Raw genomic sequence first — 24,266 nt, 5'->3', positions numbered from 1 at the left:
GTACAATTCACTGCCTAAAAATGCAGAAAAATAAAGATTATGTCTTAACTTTATAAACTAAACAAATAAAATGGGAAGTAACAAATACTCCTATCCCAATTTATGTGAAGGTGTTTGACTGGCACAGGAGTTTAAAAATGAAAGGAAGATTTTGAAACTTGTGGTCTAAAACAAATGATAGATATTATTGGCTATAAACTATCTCATCAACGGTAAAATGAAAAGTTTAATGGTAAATTATTACTCTCTATTTCAATTTGTTTGTCATAGTTTGACTTGACATGAAGTTTAAGAAAGTAATCTTAATCTAAAGACATGTATAATGTATGTAGAATGCCCTTTATGTTGTGGTATTAACACGTCATGTGAGATGGTGAAACTAAAGAGTTGCCAAATTAAGAAAGACGCATTTTTTTAATACACGCTAAAAAAGATAGTAAAGCAAACAAATTGAAACAAGTGGGAGAACTAAATATAGAAATACATCAATCTTTTTGGGATGACTAAAAGGATCGAGTGTATATTAATCGTAAAACCATATAGTTACTAGCAAATGTATCAAGAGTGATTCTTGTATTTTTCCTGGATAAAGCAGTTTCATGGATGACATTAAGAAATATAGATCAATAATGATTATTTTCGTTTATGAGAAACCGGAAGGACAAAATTGCTAGGGTCCATCACAAAATAACATCAGAAATTTGTTTAGATATAAGATACAGATCATTTAATAGTGCATAAGAGTTGGTGTTGAGGTTTGTAGGAAAATTAGAATTTACCTGATGGGAGTCGAGTCAAGTGCAGAAGTAGAACCAATAAAATCTGACTCTATCACCTGAAAATCTTCAACATCGGTTATTAGTAGAAAGAAAAACAACAACATCAACATGCCTAGTGTTTTCCCACAGAGTGGGATCTGAGGAGGGTAGGTGAAGTAGAGTGGTTATTTCCAATAGACCCCAACTTTTTTTTCTATATTTTCTTTTCTTAGTAAAAATAAAATCTGAAGAAAAAAAAATGCAACTCCTGAATATTCAAAAACAAGGGACTAACCAAAGGGCAGTCAATACCTGTCATAAAGACCGTGTTTTTCGATGGCCCAGCTAAAGAAGATATACTGTTATTAGCAGTTGGGCTAGATGATGCTTCAGTGCCTTCCATTGGCTCAGCATCCTTCACAGATAGTCTCTGAATGATATAAAAATGTATCCATGATTTGCATCTGAGTCTGACCACATCAATAAAAATGCAAGAGTGACAAAGGGAATAGCAAAGTCTAGAAAATGACATGAAAGATTTTAATAGGCCACTGACTCTAGATTTAACTGAAAAGAACTCTAACTCGTAGAAATAAGATCGATGACATGCAAAATCAATCCCAGGAAAGAAGAAATTTCATAAATTTCATCTACTTTCTTTGCATCCCCTCAATATGTCTATAGCCCCTTTATAGGTCTATAAGACGGAACTCAAAGTACGCCTTAAATGCTAGGTGGCCACTAGTACTACTTCAAGGGGGGTCAAGAACAACAAAAATGGAAAAACAATTAAGGTTAATTATGCAATGTTCCTCAAAAGCATAATAAGTAATTTCATCTTACAAAAGCTTCACTATCAAAAATGAGCAATTTGGCTCCATAAAAATGTGCAAGTGCCTTCACCAGAATCTCTTGATAGATTTCTGATCCTGGAAAACAAAAGCAGAACTGGTCAGTACCCGTAGATTAATATCGATCAAGCGCTCCAATGAGAAAAATGAAATAATAACAATACAAAATAAGTTAAATAATTACTGAGAAAATAAGAAACCTGCAGGACCAGAAAGCAAAATTCTTGGGTTGACCGCAAGAAGCTCATTGATATATTTAACTTGCTCATTGTGCTTTAGGTGTAAATATGAAGTGGCAATCAGCGCATGTTTTGTGTTCTCTCTGCAAATTCACAGATACAGACATCTTCACCAAACCAAGGTTTATTTAAAGCACAAAGCTGCATACTATGTGAGATAGCTATATAACTGTTGAGGAATGAGAGTAGAGAAAGAAAAAGGAGGGAAAGTTAGTAAAAGTGTCAAGAAGTTAGTTACATTGTTGAAGCCAGTTAGTTAGTTGACACCACACTTTTAAGCTATCATCTACTCTTGTTAGATTCGGACAGAATAAAGAAAACCAAAAGTAAAAGAAAAACAAGAACAACACAATAGATTTACATGGAAACCCTGGCGGGAGAAACCACGGGTAGAGGCAGAGAAATTTCACTATAAAAGGAGAGGAGTACAGTGTGGAGAATGTGCGTATTTTCTGAATACTCAATACAACCCACTAAATGCACTTATATAATACGTGCATACAGATAAGTCCTAGGCCCAAAAACATAAAGGTGCATACTAGCTCCGGGATAAGGCCTATCCTACGCTACCACCACAGACCCCATTAAAAATCATAAACATGAGTCACACCGCGAAACTTTCAGGGCCGAATCAATAAAATTCTGGTCACAACTCTAATAATCTCCACCTTCACATGAATTCTAATTCACAACTCAAATTCAATTCAAGATAAACTCTCTACCTCATCCACAAAAGCCCCTAATGGCACATCTTAACAACTAACACCAACCAAGTCCAAGCAACGCTCAAACTTGGCACTTGGTAGTGTCTTGATCATCATATCAGTAGGGTTATCATGGGTACTAATCTTGCTCACCAGAATATCACCACGACCAATAATTTCATGCATAAAATGATACCGAATATCGATGTGCTTTGTCCTTTCGTGAAACATCTAATCTTTCGTAAGGAAGATAGCACTCTGACTGTCATAAAAAATCGTAGTAATCTATAAGTCTCTTCTAAGTTCACCAAACAAACCCTTAAACCAAACAACTTCCTTGAAAGCCTCTATAATAACTATGTACTCTGCCTCAGTAGTTGACAAAGCAACCGTAGTCTGTAAGGTAGCTTTTCAACAAATAGCACAACCACCAATGGTGAAAACATAGCTGGTAAGGGATCTCCTTTTATCATGGTCTCCTGCAAAATCAGAATTAACATACTTGATTACTCCATCTCTATTTTGCCCAAACTGCAAACAAATATCAGCAGATCCATGCAAGTATCTAAAAATCAATTAAACTGCTTTCCAATGTTCTTTGCCAGGATTTGCCATGTATCTACTATCTGCACTAATGGCATAAGATAAATTTGGTCGAAAACACACCATCGCATACATAAAAAAACCGATGGAACTAGAGTATAGAACTCGAGACATATAGTCATGCTCATCATCTGTTTTTGGAGATAAAGTGACTGAGATTTTGAAGTCATGAGCTTCTAATGGTGTACTTACAGGCTTGGTATTTTGAAAACACACAAACATAAGTCGCACCGCGAAACTTTCAGGGCCGGATCAACAAAATTCGGGTCACAACTATAACATATCTATATATAGTCGACTATGTACTACTGACAAGAACAAAATTCTAAATACATCAATACAACATAATGATTTACTCTTCTTTCTTCCCTTTTCTTCTCTGATTCTAAGATGGTTGATCTTCTCCAATCTCTTCCTCTATTTCTCTGGTAAAGTGATTTACTCTTAGTGTGAGTTACTGCATTATTCTTCGTGGTATTAGAGCTTACTAAACTGAATCAGTGCTCTTGTAGATCCAACAATTTTTGTTTTGAATTTTTGGTGTTCATCTCCACATTCAAGAATTTCTGAATTCCAATAATTTCTTGCTTACTCTTAAAGTAACTGCTTGACTAAGTGATTTGCTCTAAAAGGAACTCTACTCTATTGAAGATGACTTTTGATGCACAAAGAATTGGATCAATTTCCAACAATAGTGGATCAATCCCACGGCCACTGCAGCCTCCATTAGATTATAATCATCCTCGGTTCTTATCTACGGTAGATGTATCAGGTACGTCTCTTGTGTCTTTCCAATTAAAGGGGACTGAAAACTATGTTGTATGGAGTAAGGCTGTTTGAATTGCACTACTAGGACATAACCAATTTGAACAACACAATTAAGTGACATCTTCCTTGACATTTACTAGTGCAACAAATATGTCAGGTATTGGCAGTGACTTGATGGTTTGCAGTAATCCACTTAAGTAGGTTATTGACACACGTGCTACAAACCATATGTCTGCAATATTGATCTTCTAAAAAAAGATTCAATATCTAAATCCAAAAAGAGTAATACTACCCAATGGTGATGTGTCACTAGTGACACATATGGGATATAGTGATATATTTGAAAATAGTACTATCCAGAATGTTTTTCATCTACCTCAGTTTAAATACAATCTATTATCAGTCTCAAATGTTACTAAGCAACTTAACTATTCATGTACATTCTTCCCTAACTTTTGTGTGTTTCAGGATCTTTAATTTAGAGTGGTAAGGTGAAGGAATTTGCATAGAGAAAAATGGGCTATACTTCTTATTGAGACAAAAACTTCCGAGACATGGCAAAGTAGCAGGATGCGTGTTCAATACTCAGAACACAAATAAATCTAATATAAGGCTATGGCGTAGTAGGCTTGGACATGTTCCTTTTAGGATACTATCTCACATGTTTTCTGTTTCAAAAACTCATGTAAATAACAATATAAATAAGTGTGAAGTCTGTCTATTTGATAAATAAACTAGGCTAGCCTTTCCTTCTAGTAGTATATCTAGTGTTAAAGCTTTTGACTTAGTATATATGGATCTCTGGGCTCCTTATAAGGTTTCTACTTGTGATGGACACAAGTACTTCTTAATTGTTGTGGATGATTTTACTAGAATGACATGGTGTTTTTACTCAAGATGATGTCATTATTGTTCTTAAGTATTTTCTGTCTTACATTCAAACCCAGTTTAATACTTGTGTAAAAGTGACTAGAACTGATAATGGTACTGAATTTGTCAATCACATATGTTCTGAACTCTTTGCAAATCTAGGCATAACTCATCAAACTTCATGCTCATATACACCTAATCAAAATGGTGTAGCTGAGAGGAAAGATAGGCATTTTCTAGAAATAACAAGAGCTATTAAGTTTCATGCTAATATGCCTTTAAAGTTTTGGGGACACTATGTGAAATCTTCTACATATCTAATAAACAGGCTTCCTTCTTCTATATTAGGATATATCACACCTTATGAAAAACTATACAACAAGAAACCTGCACTAGATCATCTAAAGGTCTTAGGCTGTGCTAAGGTAGTACATGAATTGGAAAACTTAAGCCTAGATCAAGAAAGGCTATTCACATGGGTTATTCAGAAACAAAGAAAGTCTATATCCTTTATGATAATACTAACAAGATATTCTTTGTTAACAAGGATGTCATTTTCTTGGAAGATATATTTTCATTCAAGGATACTATGACTTAAGCTTCGCAATCGTTATTTCCTGTATGTGGCTTCACAGCAGGAAGTAGTGATGAGTTAGCTATTGATATGATAGGAGTTGAGCCCGGTTCATAGTCACAAGAACCTGCTGGTAACAAATCAAAACCACAACCAACTATTGAGAATGACTCATAATCACAATCTCATACTGAACAACTATAAAATACAACTAATACTACTCTAGTCCAGTCAACTACAGTTCCTGTTGCATAAATTCCTGCTATAACAAGATACTACACAAGAAGAATAACTAGACAAAATGTTGCTGAATTGCCTCTAAAAGCTACTACACACTCTGGTCAAAGAAAGTCCACCAAGGGCACACATCCACCAAGATGGATGAAAGACTTTGTGTCATTAACTATAAATGACAATATCTTATATCCTCTCTCAAACTATGTTTCTTTAATCTGTCTGACAAGTATCAATGCTACTTATCTAACTTCTCAAACCTTATTGAACCAACCACTTATGCAGAGGCAGTCAAAGATGCTAGGTGGGTAGATGCTACGCAGTTTGAGATAGCTGCTCTTAAAACAACAATACTTGGCAGGTGGTCACTCTTCCAGAAGGCAAGTATCCTATAGGGTGCAAATAGATTGACAAAATCAAGTGCAAAGCTTCAAGAGAAAAGAATAATTCAAGGCAAGGTTGGTATCAAAAGGGTTCAGTCAAAAGGAAGGGATAGACTATCAAGAAACCTTTAGCCCAATGGTAAAAATGGTTACTCTGAGGATTGTCTTTGCTATTTTTTGCAGCTAGGAATTGACATATCCTTCAAATGAATATATACAATGCCTTTTTACAAGGTGATTTGGAAGATGAGACTATATAAAACATCCACAAGGTTTTAAAAGTCAGGGGGAGAGACAAATGTGTAGACTTTTAAAACCCTTGTATGGATTGAAGCAAGCACCAAGACAATGGATTGCAAAACTGCATCAAACCTTGATTAAATATAACTTCAAAAGAGTCAGTATGATCATACTCTTTACATCAAAGAGACAAGTGAAAGAATAGTTGTTGTACTAGTTTATATAGATGACATACTAGTGACTGGTAGCAAACTCGATCAAATAAGTGAAACCATAGAGGCTCTTCACAAAGCTTTTAAGATAAAGGATCTTAAAGAACTAAAGTACTTCCTAGGTGCTGAATTTGCAAGGTCTAAATAAGGAATTATGATGCATCAGAGGAAGTATGTAATGGAATTAATCTCAGAAACAGGTCTCAGTGCTGGTAAACCAGCACCTACTCCACTTGATACTATAGAGAAATTAACAACTACAGAATATGATCAATATACTTAAGATGATGCAAGATCAAAAGATGAAGTATTAGCTGATCAAGGATGTACCAAAGGATAATAGGTAAGTTTTTATACCTTAGAGTAACAAGATCAAACACAGCATATAGTGTGCGGACCTTGAGTTAGTTCTTGCAGTGTCCAAAACAATATCACATGAATGTAGCACTTAGAATCATCAAATATATAAAAGGAAAATCAAAATAGGGTCTTCTTATGTTTAGCTCAAAAGAAGATGTTTTTATAGGTCATTGTGATGCAGATTGGGCTTCATATGCTTTCTCTAGGAAGTCTATTATAGGCTTTACTATTAAACAAGGTGAATCTCTAATTTCTTGGAAGTCAAAGAATCAATCAACTGTTTCTAGGAGTTCAGCTGAATCAGAGTATAGAAGCCTTGCTTCAACAGTTGCAGAACTTACATAGTTAGTTGGCAAGGATCTAGGTGTTTAACTACAACTACCTCTGACCATCTTCAGTGACAGCAAAACAAGTTTGCAAATAGATACAAATCCTGTAGCTACCATGAGGAGACTAAACATATAGAAATAGACTGTTACTTTGTGACGAAAAAGATCCTACAAGGGCTGATCAAGACTGAATGCATATTCACTCATGCCCAACCCGCAAATGATTTCACTAAAGGTTTAACCAAGGTTCAACTTAAATAATTAATGTCGAAACTTGACCTTGTCAATCTCTTTGCAGTGCCAAGTTTGAGGAGGAGTGTTGAGGAATGAGAGTAAAGAAAGAAAAAGAAGGGAAAGTAAATTAAAGTGTCAATAAGTTAGTTACATTGTTGAAGTCAGTTAGTTAGTTGACAATGCACTATTAAGCTATCATCTATTCTATGTATAGTCGACTATGTACTACTAGAAAGAACAGAATTCTTAATACATCAATACAACACAATGATTTACTCTTCTTCTTCTCTTTTCTTCCCTGATTCTAAGATAGTTGATCTTCTCCTATCTCTTCCTTCATTTCTCTCTGATTACACTGATTTACTCTTAGTGTGAGTTACTGCATTATTCTTCAATTACCATCAAAACAAGATGAGGCATGGCTAACCCTGGGTAAACGACAACATCTAATAAAAGAGTAATGTCCGTTGTATGAACTAATGTGATCCATTCAATACCCTATTGCACGTCTAAAATTGGATATCTAGTGCGTCGACATTATAACAAGGGGGCCTTGCATTGTTTTAATCAAGAATGAGAACGAGTATGGCTCCGATACTAAGTTGAAATGTGTAATCTATCTCATCTAAAAGTTTAAATTGTTAAAATGGACACACTTTTAATTCATAGATTAATTAATTTTTTTATGACCGAGAAATTCATCTAAGGCAAACCCTTAACAAACCGTAGCTTCGAAATTTGAGAATAATGGGACCGCGCCTCTACCCTTCTCTATGTAAATACTAATACAAGGCTTACTTTGCATGGCACGAGGTTCAAATATGTGACCTAAGTATAGAAAGAAAGTAATACCCTAAAATCAAAATTACACATATCATACAGAAACAAGATTGTCTTAGATAAAAACATAGAAGTAGACAGTTGGAACAGGATTAGAGACCTTTCCACATTCACAAGTGATTATTTTTCTTATATAGAAATGGATCTGGGAGACCACTTTTTCTTCATCCCACAGTTGTGGAACTTAACATTTATATTTAACCACTTGAAAAATTATTGTAACTCACTTGAAAATTACTATATTCTTTTCCTTTTTATGAAGTCACTATTTAAATTGATCTGCATTAGCTCAAAGGTCTCAATTTTTTTTGTCTAACACAAATATTACATACCAAATTCTTTTTCTTTTTGCAAAATTAATTAATTCACTAATAAGTTAACATGAACAAAAATTAAAACCTGTCTAATATATAGTGAAAATATTTTTATAATGAAAAGAAAATATTTTTATTTCTTAACTAGAATATAAGAAAATATAAGAAGTATCAGGAAATGCCCGAAAGACCAAAGAACTCAAGAGAAAAAAATAAAGGAAACTAAGTAGAACTTCAGATATACAATGGTAACTGGATTATGCTTTGTGATCTTATTGCCTAATTGCCCACCTTAAGTAATATGGAAAGTAATCGAATGATACTGCTATATTTTGTCCATCAATGATTGCAGCATAAAGTTTTTCCATAACTGCAACAGATTTTGAAGACATCTCTGAAGTTGAAGTAGGCATAAATCCTGTAATCCACCATCATTCCTCCAACATCTGTTAATAAATAAGTTTTTTAGGTAATGTATGGATCAGTTTGCGAGCTCATAGCAAGAAGGCCAAAAGAAAAGGTTCAGCGAATGACTTAGCATTGCCTGTACCAATGGATAATTCAAAATCAGCAGCATTATTGCTGCCGATATTTGCAGCTGAATCTAATTCAAGGCCATCAAGATTGTACCAATGGATAATTCAAAATCAGAATATCATGAATAACAAGGGAAGGAGGCATGCAGCTTATTTCTTGGGTGTTTTTTTACCACTAGCCTGAGATGTCGGTTTCAAAGAAAATAGAGCTTGACATGGGTTTGAAAATACTGTCAAATCAAAATCACGAGCAATAGTGTAATACCTCAGGAAATTTTTAGTTGAAATTTTGTGCGTAAACGTGTTGGGTTCTATCTTCTAGAATGAATTATAAATTTTCCGTGTGGAATGTCTTAGATTATGACCCACCATTGCGTAGAGTATGGAATAATATTTCCAACGATATGTGGATCATCCAAAACGGACACCCGAACGACGAGTTATGAACATTCCGATCGAACCGTGAATAGTAGTGAACAGTAAAACATGCAGGAAAAAGTACTGAGGCCTGACGTATTTTTTCTCCAAATTTAAATGATCATAACTCTATGTACATAATGATCTGGGTGATCTACTATATATCAACGAAAAGCTCTGCGAGTCCTCTTTCCAATGAAATTGGCTTCATCCAATTTGCCTATCAAAGTTACAAGTTATGGTGAATCTACTTCAGCCTATCAAAAGCGATTTTTTGGTTCAACTTCAAACGATCATAACTCCTCGTACACAATGATAAGGGTGATATACTATATATCAATGGAATGATATGAGAGCCCTCTTTCTAATGAAACTGGTCTCATCCAATTTGGATATTGGAGTAAAACGTTATGGTTGATCTACTTCAGACTATCAAAACAGTCCACCAAAGGACAGATTCGAGAATTATTTGATTTTTAGGGGTGTTTTAGTCATTCCCCCTCACCCAAAATCCATCCTAACCCTATATTAAAGCCTATTAGAAGCATTATATGTTATATTTCATCAAATTCCCTCAAAAAGAAAATCCTAAGCTCCTACATCCAACTTCAAGAACCTCCAAAGTTCACCATTAATTCTGCAAATTTATTCAAGATTCCAAGTTCCTAGTTCAAGAACTCCAAGAACCATTATTCAAAGGCACGATTAACATCTCAAAAATGAGTATCGATCTAAAGTTCATCATTCAAGGTATGTGGGGTTTTTCAACAAGAACTCTCTTTCATTCTTGTGCCCAAAAGTAATTTTCTTTACAAAGGCATGATTTTTATTTGATTTTTACGAATTTGAAGCATGAAGCCATATCTAATGATGATTATTATGAAATCTCGATGTTTATAATTTTGAAAGATGAATTTACATGTGTGGAGATATAAAGCATGAATCTTGAATGATATTTATCATGATTTTGATATTTGGGTGGTGAATCCCCATTGGAAATTGTGTTTTTTTTTTGAGAAAGTGTGTGTTATAAGCACGTTGATGTTGAATATTTGAGATATTTTGAATGATTTAACCTTTTGATTTTAATGGAGTTGTTTTGAACTCGAGTGTGGAAGAAATCCACAACGTGGTTGATTTTGATAGATGGGAAACATGATGGGTCCTGATGTATATTTATATATTACTGAAATTGTTTTGTTGTGGATTTTCTTTAAAATGATATGAGCTAAGTCCGGGAGAAATCTTTAGCACCGAGTGGGAGGTATAAAGAGACCTTACTTTCCTAGAACTACGTACCCCCATAGGAGTGAGCCTGAGGCTGATTTATATAGTGATCACTAGTTTGTGTGGATTTGATATTGATAGTCCTACTCCGATGTCAAGGATAGGACGTCTCTCCCCAACGTGGGTTGTACGTTGGACTCCATGTAGCTCACATGGTTTATGTCAGTTATAGGATCTCCCAGTGTGTGTGTGTTTCCTTTTGTCTATGGTGAATGGTGAAGTGATTTGAAAGTGGAATTGTGAAAGTTATTATTTCAAAAGATTTAAATGATATTTACATTATGAGAATTGATATTCTTGATGAACTGAAAGTGATTGACAAATTATATGATGACTCACATGTGTTATTGTACTTATTTCATCCTCTCATGATTATGGTGAATTTCTTCGGGCTATGTGAGTCTTTCATACATCCTGCATATTTCTTATAAATATTTATGATGATGATGTTTATACAATTACATACATCCCCATATACTTGGTCCCTTTCCATGGTACTGACCCATATCTTCGGATGTGGGCTGCATTTTCTCAGAATGTAGATTCAGGTGCTCAGTTCCAGGTTCAACAGTGATTCTTTGGGCATGCTATTCTACATCGTCTGTTGTGGTGAGTCCTCATATTCCGAGGACGTGATGTCTGATGTTGGTTTCACGAAATTATTTACATTTGATAACAATGTATGAGTTAGTTGGGGCATGTCTCAATGGTTTGCTGGTTTTATTGATTTTCTTAGAGGCTTGTCAGACTAGAATAGATGTTGGGAGTTGAGTAATAAGTCGTATTTTGTTATCTTTCTGAAATTCTTTTATTCTTAGATGATGATTACTCTGTTGATATTTGAGGGTTATTTATGGAAACCCTATTGATTTGTGTTGAACTGAATGGAAATGGCTCAAAGGTTTAGCTTGGGGCTACTCGTAGCCTCAAGCACCGTGTGATGCTCCAGGACCCATTTTCCAGGGCATTACAAACTTGGTATCAGAGCCTAAGGTTTTAAGGTATCCTAGGGAGTCTGACAAGCCGCATTAAGTAGAGTCTTGATCATCGGTGTATAGCGCACCACATCTATGAGCAAGAGGCTACAAGACGTTTTAAGAAAAAATATGATTCTTTCTTTCAGAAGTCTATCATTATTAAAGTGTCTCTCTCTGCTATTGATTCGTTCTCTCTTCTTTCAAAAATATGCCTCCACATCGAGCGAGAAGAAATAATAATGGTCAGCAACCTTAACCCGCTGACCCATTGAATGAAAACGTGTCTCATGCTGAATTTAGGGCAGCCTTTCAGGCGCTGGCCCAAGATGTTACTGCAAATGTTCAGGCCAACCTGGCCCCGGCTCCACAGTAGTAGGGAGGTGATTCAGTTGCTTCCAGGATCCGTGACTTTATGAGGATGAATCCACCAGAATTCTATGGGTCCAAGTCTGATGAGGATCCACAGTTGTTTTTAGAGGAGGTGCAGAAGATTACTCAGGTGATGCATGTATCTGATCAACATAGTATGGAGTTGGCTGCGTATAGGTTGAAAGACCTTGCTTATGACAGGGTTGTTGCTTGGAGGAAAGGTAGAGGTAAGGGAGTTATCCCTACAACTTGGCAAGAGTTCCAGGATGCATTTTTGGATAAGTTTTTCCCTTTGGAGATGAGGAAGGCGAAGGTGGAAGAGTTTATGAACCTGCGATAGGGCTCTATGACTGTTAGGGAGTACTGTTTAAAGTTTGATCAGTTGGCCAAGTATGCTCCTGACTTAGTAGCTGATAATCGGGCTAGTATGAGTAAGTTTATGACTGGAGTGTCTAGTAATGTGGTTAAGGAGTGTAGGTATGCTATGCTGAATAGTGAGATAAATCTTTCTAGGCTGATGACTCATGCCCAACAGATTGAGGCAGAAAAGATTAAGGAGAGAGATAGAATGAGAGGGAATAAGAGAGCTAGGTCCGAGCAGCACGGACAGGGTCAGACTAGATCGCAGGGAGGGAGTTTCCCTCAGTATCAAGTTCATTCGTCTATGCCAGCACCGTCATCTGCTAGTGCTCCCGTGCCTAGAGGTAGGCAGGAGCAAGGTAGCAGGTCATATGCATCCAGGTCCTAGTACAGTGCTGGCAGTAAGCCAAATCATCCCTTGTGTCCTAAGTATGGTAGGGCTCATTTGGTTGATTGTTGGGGTAAGAAGAGGGGTTGTTTCTAGTGTGGTGACATGGGTCACAGAATTAGAGATTGTCCACAGGATGGACAAGGGCTTCGTGATTATCTCCCGCAGACCCAGACTTAGACTGTTAGTGCTGCAGTTCAAGAGATTCGCCCAGCCCCAACTCAAGGCGTCTCTTTTAGCAATGCTGGTGGGCAGCGCCGGAATAGATTCTATGCTTTACCGTCCCACCAAGAACAGGAGGACTTTCCCGATGTTGTTACTAGTATGCTTCGTATATTTCAGTTTGATGTGTATGCTTTGTTGGATCCTGGATCCAGTTTCTCATATGTTACACCTTTGATTGCTGTGAATTTTGAAATGAGTCCTGAGATTATTCCTGAGCCTATCCTAGTTTCTACCCTAGTAGGTGATTCGATTGTTGCCCAGAAAGTGTATAAAAAGTGTCCTGTTACCGTTCTTTATAGAGTCTTGTTGGCTGATCTGATTGAGTTCGACATGGTAGATTTTGATGTGATTCTAGGTATGGACTGGCTGTATTCTTCTTATGCCTCTATTGATTGTCGGACCTGAGTGGTCAAGTTTCAGTTTTTGGGTGCATCCGTGTTTGAGTGGTCTGGGAATTCTGTGTCACCCAAGAGTCATTTAATCTCTTAACTCAAAGCTAGAAACCTTATTTCCAAGGGGTGTATTTACCATTTGGTTAGTGTCAAAGACACTAAGTCTGAGGCTCCAACTCTCTAGTCTGTTAACGTCGTTAATGAGTTTTCTTATGCCTTTCCAGATGATCTCCTAGGGACACCTCCTGATAGAGAGATAGAGTTCGAGATTGATCTTTTTCCCGATACTCAGCCTATTTCTATTCCTCCTTACTGTGTGGCCCCTGCTGAACTTAAGGAATTGAAAGAGAAACTCAAAGATCTACTAGATAAGGGTTTCATTAGGCCCAGTGTTTCTCCTTGGGGTGCTCCTGTGTTGTTTGTGAGAAAGAAAGATGGCTCTTTTCATATGTGCATTGATTACCGTCAACTGAATGAAGTCACCGCAAAAAATAAGTACCCCCGTCCGAGAATAGATGATTTGTTTGACCAATTGCAAGGTGGAAGTTATTTCTCAAAGATAGACCTTCGTTCCGGCTATCATCAACTTGAAGTTAGGGAGTGTGACATCCCAAAAACTGCTTTCCAACTCATTATGGACATTTTGAGTTCCTTGTTATGTCTTTCGGGTTAACTAATGCCCCAACAACTTCCATGGACCTAATGAATCGAGTGTTCTGACTATATCCGAATAGGTTTTTCATAGTGTTCATCGATGATATACTGGTGTACTCCGGTAGTGAGGATGAACATTCTGATTATCTCCGAACTGTCTTGCAAACCCTTAGAGATCACAAGTTGTTTGACTAGTTAAGTAAGTCTGAGTTTTGGCTAAGGTCAGTTGCTTTTCTGGGTTATATCATTTCTTCTGAGGGTATTAGAGTTGATCCCTAAAAGACTGAAGCTGTTAGAAATTAGCCTAGACTATTTCTCCGACTAATATCTGAAGTTTCTTGGGTTTAGCTAGCTATTACCGCCGTTTTGTTGAGGGTTTCTTCTCTATAGCGTCTCCTATGGCTCGGTTGACCTAAAAGAAAGTGAAGTTTTTGTGGTCCGAATCTTGTGAGAAGAGTTTTCAGGAGTTGAAGACTCGACTCACTTCAGCCCCTATTTTGACTTTGCCTGATGGTGTTGATGGTTTTGTGGTGTATTGTGATCCTTCGAGAGTTGGGTTGGGTTGCGTATTGATGCAGAAGGGTAAGGTGATAGCTTATGCTTTTAGTCAGTTGAAACCCAATGAGAAAAATTACCCCACCCATGACCTTGAGTTGGCTGCTGTTGTGTTTACTTTGAAAAAATGGAGACACTATTTGTATGGTGTCCATGTTGATGTTTTCACTAATTATAAGAGTCTGCAGTATGTGTTTACCCAGAGAGAATTGAATCTTAGGCAGAGAAGATGGATAGAATTGTTAAAGGACTATGATATGAGTGTGCTATACCATCCGGGCAAGGACAATATTATGGCGGATGCCCTAAGTAGAGTGTCCATGGGTAGTGTTTCACATGTGGTAGAAGGTAAGAAAGAGTTGGCTCGTGATTTACATTGTTTGTCTAGATTGGGGGTTAGGTTGTTTGACTCTACTGAAGATAGTATAGGGGTTCAGAGTAGTTCCGAATCCTCCTTGGTTTCGAAAGTTAAGGAAAAGCAATACTTAGATGCTAGTTTGGTCAGACAGAAGGAGTTAGTCAAGGACCAAAAAGTAGAGGTTTTCTCTCAAGGGGGAGATGGTGTGTTGAGATTTCAGGGTAGATTGTGTGTCCTGAATATTGATGATCTGAGACAGAGGATTATGGCTGAAGCGCACGGGGCACGATATTCTATTCATCCTGGTGCAACGAAGATATACCGAGACTTGTGGGAAATCTATTGGTGGAGTGGCATGAAGAAAGATATAGTAGCGTTTGTAGCTAAGTCTGCAACGTGCCAACAGGTTAAGGTTGAACACCAAAGACCTAATGGTATGATGCAAGAGTTTAGTATTCCCACCTGGAAGTGGGAAGAGATAAATCTGGACCTCGTGATTGGTTTACCTCCTTCCTGATGTCATCATGGTTCCATTTGGGTTGTGGTTGATAGGTTGACTAAGTCTGCTCATTTCTTGCCTATTCATACTTCATATACTGCTGAGGATTACACTAGATTGTATATCCGGGAGCTAGTCAGACTGCATGGATTTCCCTTGTCTATCATTTCGGATAGAGGTACTCAGTTCATTTCGTAATTTCGGAAAGCTTTTCAGAAGGGTCTTGGTACCCAAGTGCTTTTGAGTTCTGCTTTTCGTCCGTAGACCGATGGTCAGGCTGAGCGGACCATCCAGACCTTAGAAGATATGTTGAGAGCTTGTGCACTTGACTTTAAGGGAAGTTGGGATGATCACTTACCGTTGATAGAGTTTTCTGACAATAATAGTTTCCACTCTAGTATTGGCATGGCTCCATTTGAAGCCTTATATGGGAGGAAGTGTAGATCACCCATAGGTTTGTTCGAGGTGGGTGAAGCAGTTGTGAGTGGTCCTGATTGGGTATTTAAGGCTATGGAAAAAGTTAAGTTGATTAGGGAAAGGTTAAAAACTGCGTAGAGTTGTCAGAAGTCATATGCGAATGTTAGAAGGAGAGACCTTGAGTTTGAAGTTGGTGACCTAGTGTATCTGAAAATTTCACCCATGAGGGGGGTGAAGATATTCGGAAAAAAGGGGAAGCTTAGTGCCCGTTATGTTTGTCCTTACAAAATTCTTAACCGTGTTGGTAAGGTAGCTTATGAGGTCGAGTTGCCTTCCGAGTTGTCCTCTGTTCTTCCAATATTCCATGTCTCCATGCTTAGAAAGCATATTAGCGATTTTGTGGTGGTGGATTCATCTGTGAGTGCTGACATTTAAGAAAATCTTCTTTTGATGAGATTCCAGTTGATATTCTTGATTTCAGTGTCCGAAGAGTAAGGAACAAAGAAGTTCCCTTGGTCAAGGTGTTGTGGCGAAACCAATCTGTTGAGGGTGCAACTTGGGAAGCTGAGGCGGATATCCGATCCAAGTACCCGCACCTATTTTCCATGAACTCCAATCAAGCCGAAGGTACCGTTCTTTCCTAAATCATGCACTTTTGATAAAATTTGCAGCAGTTCAGCTATGATTTATTATGTGTTCAGCTGTAGTTTCTTGAATTTATGCATTCTATGTTGCATTCGGAGTGAGAAACAATGTGGTGATGAGTCTAATGAATGGTTTCATCTGTATGCTCCATTCCCTATCTAATCTTGACATGTATAGAGTCATTCGAAGACGAATGTTTCCAAGGGGGGGATGATTTAATACCCCGGGAAATTTTTCGTTGAAGTTTTGTGCGTAAATGTGTTGGGTTCTATCTTCTAGAATGAATAATAAATTTTCCGTGTGGAATGTCTTAGATTATGACCCACCATTGCATAGAGTATCGAATAATCTTTCCAACGATATGTGGATCATCCAAAACGGACACCCGAGCGACGAGTTATGAACATTTCGATCGAACCGTGAATAGTAGTGAACAGTAAAACATGCCGGAAAAAGTACTGAGGCCTGGCGTATTTTTCCTCCAACTTTAAATGATTATAACTCCTTGTACATATTGATCTAGGTGATCTACTATATATCAATGGAAAGATCTACAAGTCCTCTTTCCAATGAAATGGTTTTCATCCAATTTGTCTATCGGAGAAAAATGTTATCGTCGATCTACTTCAGCCTATCAAAAGCAAATTTTTGGGTCAACTTCAAATGATCATAACACCTCGTACACAATGATCTGGGTGAGATACTATATATCAACGGAAAGATATGAGATCCCTCTTTCTAATGAAATTGGTTTCATCCAATTTGGATATTGGAGTAAAATGTTATGGTTGATCTACTTCAGACTATCAAAACAGTCCACCAAAGGATAGATTGGATAATTATTTATTTTTTAGGGGCGTTTTAGTCATTCCCCCTCACCCAAAAATCCATCCAAACCCTATATTAAAGCCTATTAGAAGCATTATATGTTATATTTAATCAAATTCCCTCAAAAAGAAAACCCTAAGCTCCTACATCCAACTTCAAGTCACCATTAATTCAACAAATTTATTCAAGATTCCAAGTTCCTAGTTCAAGAACTCCAAGAACCATCATTCAAAGATACGATTAACATCTCAAAAATGATTATCAATCTAAAGTTCATCATTCAAGGTATGTGGGGTTTTCCAACAAGAACTCTCTTTCGTTCTTGTGCCCAAAAGTAATTTTCTTTACAAAGGCATGATTTTTATTTGAACGATATTTATCATGATTTTGAAAATTGGGTCGTGAATCCCCATTGAAAATTGTGTTTTTTGAGAAAGTGTATGTTATAAGCACGTTGATGTTGAATATTTGAGATATTTTGAATGATTTGACCTTTTGGTCTTAATGGAGTTGTTTTGAACTCGAGTGTGAAAGAAATCCACAACGCGGTTGATTTTGATAGATGGGAAGCATGGTGGATTCCGATGTATATTTATATATTACTGAAATATTTTTGTTGTGGATTGTCTTTGAAATGATCTGAGTTATGTCCGGGAGAAATCTTTAGCACCGAGTGGGACGTATAAAACGACCTTACTTCCCTAGAACTACGTGCCACCGTAGGAGTGAGCCTGAGGTTGATTTATATAGTGATCACTAGTTTGTCTGGATTTGATATCGATAGTCCTACTCCAATGGCAAGGATAGGACGGCTCTCCCCAACATGGGTTGTACGTTGGACTCCATGTAGCTGACATGATTTATATCGGTTATAGGATCTCCTAGTGTGTGTGTTTCCTTGTGTCTATGGTGAATGGTGAAGTGATTTGAAAGTGGAGTTGTGAAAGTTATTCTTTCGAAAGATTTAAATGATATTTACATTATGAGAATTGATATTCTTGATGAACTGAAAGTGATTGACAAATTATATGATGACTCACATGTGTTATTGTACTTATTTCTTCCTCTCATGATTATGATAATTTTCTTCGGGCTATGTGAGTCTTTCATACATCCTGCATATTTCTTATAAATATTTATGATGATGATTTTATACAACTGCATGCACCCCAATATACTCGGTTCCTTTCCATGGTATTGACCCGCATCTTCGGATGTGGGCTGCATTTTCTCGGAATGTAGGTTCAGGTGCTTAGTTTCAGGTTCGACAGTGATTCTTCGGGCACGCTGTTCTACATCCTCTGTTGTGGTGAGTTCTCTTGTTCCGAGGACGCGATGTCTGATGTTGGTTTCACGGACTCTGTTGATATTTGAGGGTTATTTATGGAAACCCCGTTGATTTGTGTTGAACTAAATGAAAATGGCTCAAAGGGTTAGCTTGGGGCTACTCGTAGCCTCAAGCACGAAGTGACGCTCCGGGACCCGTTTTCCGGGGCGTTACAAATAGCTAAAGCATCTTCTACCTGGTTTTCGATATTCAATGGTTTTCCTTTTCCGGCACTGGTCCCAACATCTGCAGGTGACTCCAATAGTAACTAAACAATCTATATAGAACAATGTCAAGGATATTCAATCATATAGATGAGAAATAGTAAAGAATCACAAAAACCGTAAGGATTGAGCAAATAGAAATGGAATCATAATAGCTCCTACAGCAACATGTAGAGGATACATATGCATTATTTTCTTCTTGACTTAAGACAACTTCATCACCTGAATTGAGAAAGCAAAAAGAATATTTGCTGATGGTCTTTCCATTGACTTGCACATGGCCTCTTCCTTTTCTATCAAGGAAAGCCACCCACTTTCCTTGATGCTGATCATGCCCACAAACAATGAGTAATCTATATACATTATGAAGTTCACAACCTTAGAAAATAGTCAAACAAATGTTAACTAATGTAGTCCTTCGATATGAGACCGGGCAGTCATTCGAACGGGTGGTAAAAAATTATATTATTTCTATATTATTAAAATTTTATTTTATGTACATATAATAGATGTCAACCTCTTCGGTTAGTTTTTCTTCAAATTTTGAATCCTTTTCGTCGAAATCCTAACTTCGCCTCAGTATGCCACATGTTCATATTTAAATTTCTGTATATGGTAATCTCTCAAGAAGAAAAGTGCCTAAAGATATTTTGCTCCAACTACCTGAGGAGATTCGAATAAATATAACAGCGCCCAAAGAGAATTTTTGAAGATACTATAGATAATTCTGATCCAGAAAAGATCTGTGCATCAGCATTGAAAAGAAAAAATCATTTCTTTTAATTTGTTTCGAAAAGCATCTTCATACTAAACTTTTCACTAGTAGACAGCGTGTTTCGAATTATGGCAAATAGACTTAAACTGTTGAACAAACAGGAAAGTCAAGGGAGTCCAAATTTAGAGCACTACATTTACAAGCCTTATAAAGCACGTCATCGCAGCGGCATGAGTGTTTGTTCTCACCAACCGCCAAAAAAGTCTTACTAACCTCTACTGTTGGGTTCTGCAGAATATACATTCTATTAGATATCAAATCTACAAACCAATATTCAACAGAAAAATAGTTAAAGAAAAACAAATACTACTAATCTAAAACCTCTGGATACTCTGATATGAGTCGGCACCAAGACTTGTCCAATACAAAACCTGAATGACATCAAAGACTCTCCTAAGAAAACAGAAAAGATAAATAAAGTGTTTCCTAAGCCCATTTTTTGTTTGTCCATTATTGACTTGATACCAAAGACAATTTTATTATATCACCTTTTAGAATATAATAAATTTAATAAATATATTGTGAAGTGATTATAAATAATAACAAGGGAAAATTAGGATTTAAAAAGATTAATTATTTTAAACTAATAAGAACAAATTAGGAATAAATAGATAAATTATTTTTAAACTGGATATGTAAAAAAGTTGACGTTATATTTGTAGTATACCTTGCCCTCTGTAAGGTGTGACTAAAGTGGAGGGACTAAGGAAGTAAAAAACAAAAAAATACTTGCCTACTGGGGCATGTGTGAAAACTCCACCGTCCACTGCAGCGTCACCTTTTCCGTCAGCCGCAACATCAACTTTTTCGTCAGCTACAGCCTCAATTTTTCAGTCAGCAGCGGCCTCAGCCTTTTCGTCAGCTGTGTCGTTAACTCTTTGGTCAGCAACATTGCCAGCTTCAAGTTCGGGTTGATCAGAAGAGTGTAACTACTTTGAATTCTCAGATGGCAGCATCAATTTTTTTTCCAAAGTATCCACATTGTCATCGCCCAAAAAAATCAATTCACACCAATCAAAAAGAAGAAAAAATGAATCAATTTACTCATCAAACGCTTAACAAAAACCTCCAAGAAAAAAAAAAGATAAGTAGAATTTTGAGTGAATCCTTGGACGTTTTAGAAAGGAGGTATATCACCTACCAAAAATATTAATTTACTAACCAAACACTTAACAAAAAAAAAATAAAAAAATGAATGAAATAGAAATTTGAGTGCACCTTTGGACTCTTCACAGAAGGAGGTGCATCATCCACCTAATAAAAATTGAATTTGATACAATCAAGGAAGAGAAAAAAAAGAATCAATACTCATTGAATGATTAACAAAAAACCAAAATAAAATAAATGAATGCAGTGAAAATTTATATGAACCTCTGTATGCTTCGAAAATGGAGGTACATCATCAGACAACGATGATGGCCTCTTGTTTCCGATGGGCGGTAAGGTACCAGTCGGTTGTTTTGACGATACCATTTTTGTTGAGTGAAAGAGAGGAACTTCTTGACTTTTTGGCTTGTTGCTTTGTTCAACTTTGCTGTTGATACTTCAGTAGTGTTGGTTTTTTGAAGATATAAAGTTTAGACAGGTAAGCATAGTTGGGCAGAAAAGTAATTAACCAAAAAAAAAAATATTTGAATTTTTATATTTCAATGAGATTACATTATTACGGAGTATTCTACTGCATAAGTCATTTATTATTGTAAGAAAAAACATAAATATCATTAAAGGACCCGTTTAATAACGAAATTTTTTTCTCTTTTTTCCGGAATTGAACTTCAGAAATGTTTGGTCATAAAATTTGGAAAATTATATTTTTACTTTTCGAGAATTTTTAAAATTCCAAAAACAATAAAAAAGCTGTCACTTTTTTCACTCCAAATTACCCTCAAAAATTCAAAAATAATTCAAATTTATTTAATTGCCAAGTGCAACTTTAATTTTCAAATATCATTGTTCACTTTCAAAATAAAAAATATTTTTTTCTATTTTCACAATGAAACATGGTAAAATGCTAACTTTTTTTTGGGGAGGGAGGGGGGGGGTTATATATTGTTTATTAATCAAGAGAAAAGCTTGTCCTAAAAAGGTTAAGTGACTGTTGTAAATATAATTTGGTTTTTAAGACCAGAGTCAAATTCTAGAGTGAACTAAGATTCGTTGTTCAGTATCGTAAAGAAAATAAGTTGGAACAGTTATTTGATTTTCATGATTAAGATTTTTGTTTTAAACTATATAACCAATAAATCAAACTAACTAGAAAATGGGTTGATGTCATGATTAAGAAGCCTAAAGTTATGATTTCTTTATTTGCCGAATTCATTCTCACTATGTTATATAATCTAGCCAAATTAATCTCTACCAATCATGAATCTTTTTTTACCACAGATATCTCTGGACGAATAAGTTTAATAATTTTCTAGTGTTATCCATTTGAACTTATAACCCTAGCAAAACCAATTAATCTATTCACTTAGATTGCATCAAAGCTTTGTTATCCTTAACCTCCACTTTTACCAACATGGGTTGTGGTGCAGCAGATGGGGCTGCTTCACCCTTAATCAGAGGTCGAGGGTTCAACCCTGGGTATGGAGAAAACTCTGTTAGGAGAACTACCTCCCGAATGGGGCCCTACCCGGCGCGAATCCGGATTAGTTGGACTCCAATGCGGGTACCGGACACCGGATGGGAAACAAATAAAACAAAAAACCTCCACTTTTAAATCCCAATCATTAAACTATTAAGGAAAAAAGCTCAAATATGTCATTGAACTATTAGAAATAGTTCATCTATCTCATCCGTTAAAAGTTTGGTCTCGTTTATGCCATTGCTGTTACAAAACAGGCCCATTTATGTCATTATTTTGTAACGGTGGTTTTGTAAAACCACCTTTGCTATATGGACTCATATTAGAGGTACACATCACCAAACTAGACACACTGAAAATATTACTCATTTAAAATTTTAAATAGCATAACCATATTTGATTTTACTCTATTCGATATCAATCAAATCCAATAATCAAAAAAAAAAAAAAAGGTTTGAAAATCCAATGAAAATCGTTTATAAAAGTAACCCGTAGATACTGGAGGGATGAAATTGAAAACTGCAAATATTGCTACTGTTTTGCATATTGTTCATTATTATTGATGAATAAGTTGTTTTCTTCTTTTTCACAACAAAGCGATTAATGGGTTGAAGATTCTGCCATTCATAACAAAAAAAAAGGCAAGATAAATAAGTAAACAAAACAAGTGAAAGTAAATCATCCCAAAAACTAAGTTCAACCCGTGAACAATGTATCCTTGGCATAAGCCAAGTTGTTCATAGAAACAAACTCGTGTTGACTATACTCCAACATGTAGGATCTATAGAAGCCATTAGGCCATGCACATCCCTTTAATTACACAATATACACTTATGATATATTGAACAATAATTCATCAATGATATGAACAATATGCAAAATAATGACAATACTTGCACTTTTCAGTTTCATCGAAATCAACCCCCACCCCACTCACCCACCCACACACAATAAAGCAGTATTTGCAATTTTTTTATAAATATTTAGTTGCATTTTCAAACTTTCATTTTTTTAAAAAAAATCGGTTGTGGAATTTGATTGATATGGGATAGAATAATATGGAATCTGGTTATGTTATTTAAAATGAGTAATATTTTTACTGGTTCTAATTTGGTGGTGTGAACCTCTAGCAAGAGTTCACATAGCAAAGGTTTTTTTACAAAACCACCGTTAAAAACTAATGGCTTAAATGAGCCTGTTTTGTAACGGCAATGGCATAAACGAGCCAAACTTTTAACGGATCACATAGATAAACCATTTCTAATAGTTCAATGCTTCGAAGTGAGATTGTTCAACTAACACCTAATCTCAGAGTCACTCTCGACAACAACAAAATATGATAGCATTGTTAGTGTTGGGTTATTTGGTCTTTTTTCCTTCCTATGTGGATAAATGAAGCCCAATTTTGACCAACCCACTTTTGACCGTAGGCCCATTATTATGGGGCATATATATTGATATTTTTAGGTCTTATTCACCATCACAATAAGAGAGTTTTCAGAGCCAAAGAGAGAAAAAAAAAGCTGAATTTCGCACCTAAATTTCAGCCAGAGTTGTCAACTTCAAATTGCGATTCCAGCTTCGTTTCTTGTCCGATTGAGTTGATTTGGATTTCTTGTTCCTCTCATCTCAGTATTTGATTAGGAACTGATGGATATTGATTTGGTGGCCTGTAGATCCTGTTCTTCATTCTCGAACAGTAGCTGCATTTTTTGTGCTTTCACTCCTTTATTTCTCTAGTGTTTGGTGCTGTGGATTATGTATTATTTCTTGTTATTTGGAACTTATTTGGTGGCCATTTTGGAGGGCAATATTTTAAATCTTTGGTGATTATAGTGGAGATTTTGGTCCCATGATTTTTTACTCTTCACACTAAAGGGTTTTGCACATAAATCTTATATCTCATGTGATTGCCTTTATTCTTGTCTTGTTTCAT

The 24,266-nt window shown here is 36.2% G+C and overlaps 1 pseudogene; it reads right to left on the bottom strand.

The window, feature by feature from the left end:
- Positions 1-21,219, bottom strand: part of LOC107853121 — a 30,273-nt pseudogene extending 9,054 nt beyond the window's left edge.
- Between the last annotated feature and the right edge of the window lie 3,047 nt (positions 21,220-24,266).

Source organism: Capsicum annuum, chromosome 6 (assembly GCF_002878395.1).
Source record: "Capsicum annuum cultivar UCD-10X-F1 chromosome 6, UCD10Xv1.1, whole genome shotgun sequence".
Lineage (NCBI taxonomy): Eukaryota > Viridiplantae > Streptophyta > Magnoliopsida > Solanales > Solanaceae > Capsicum > Capsicum annuum.
This window is presented reverse-complemented; position numbering and strand designations above follow the sequence as displayed.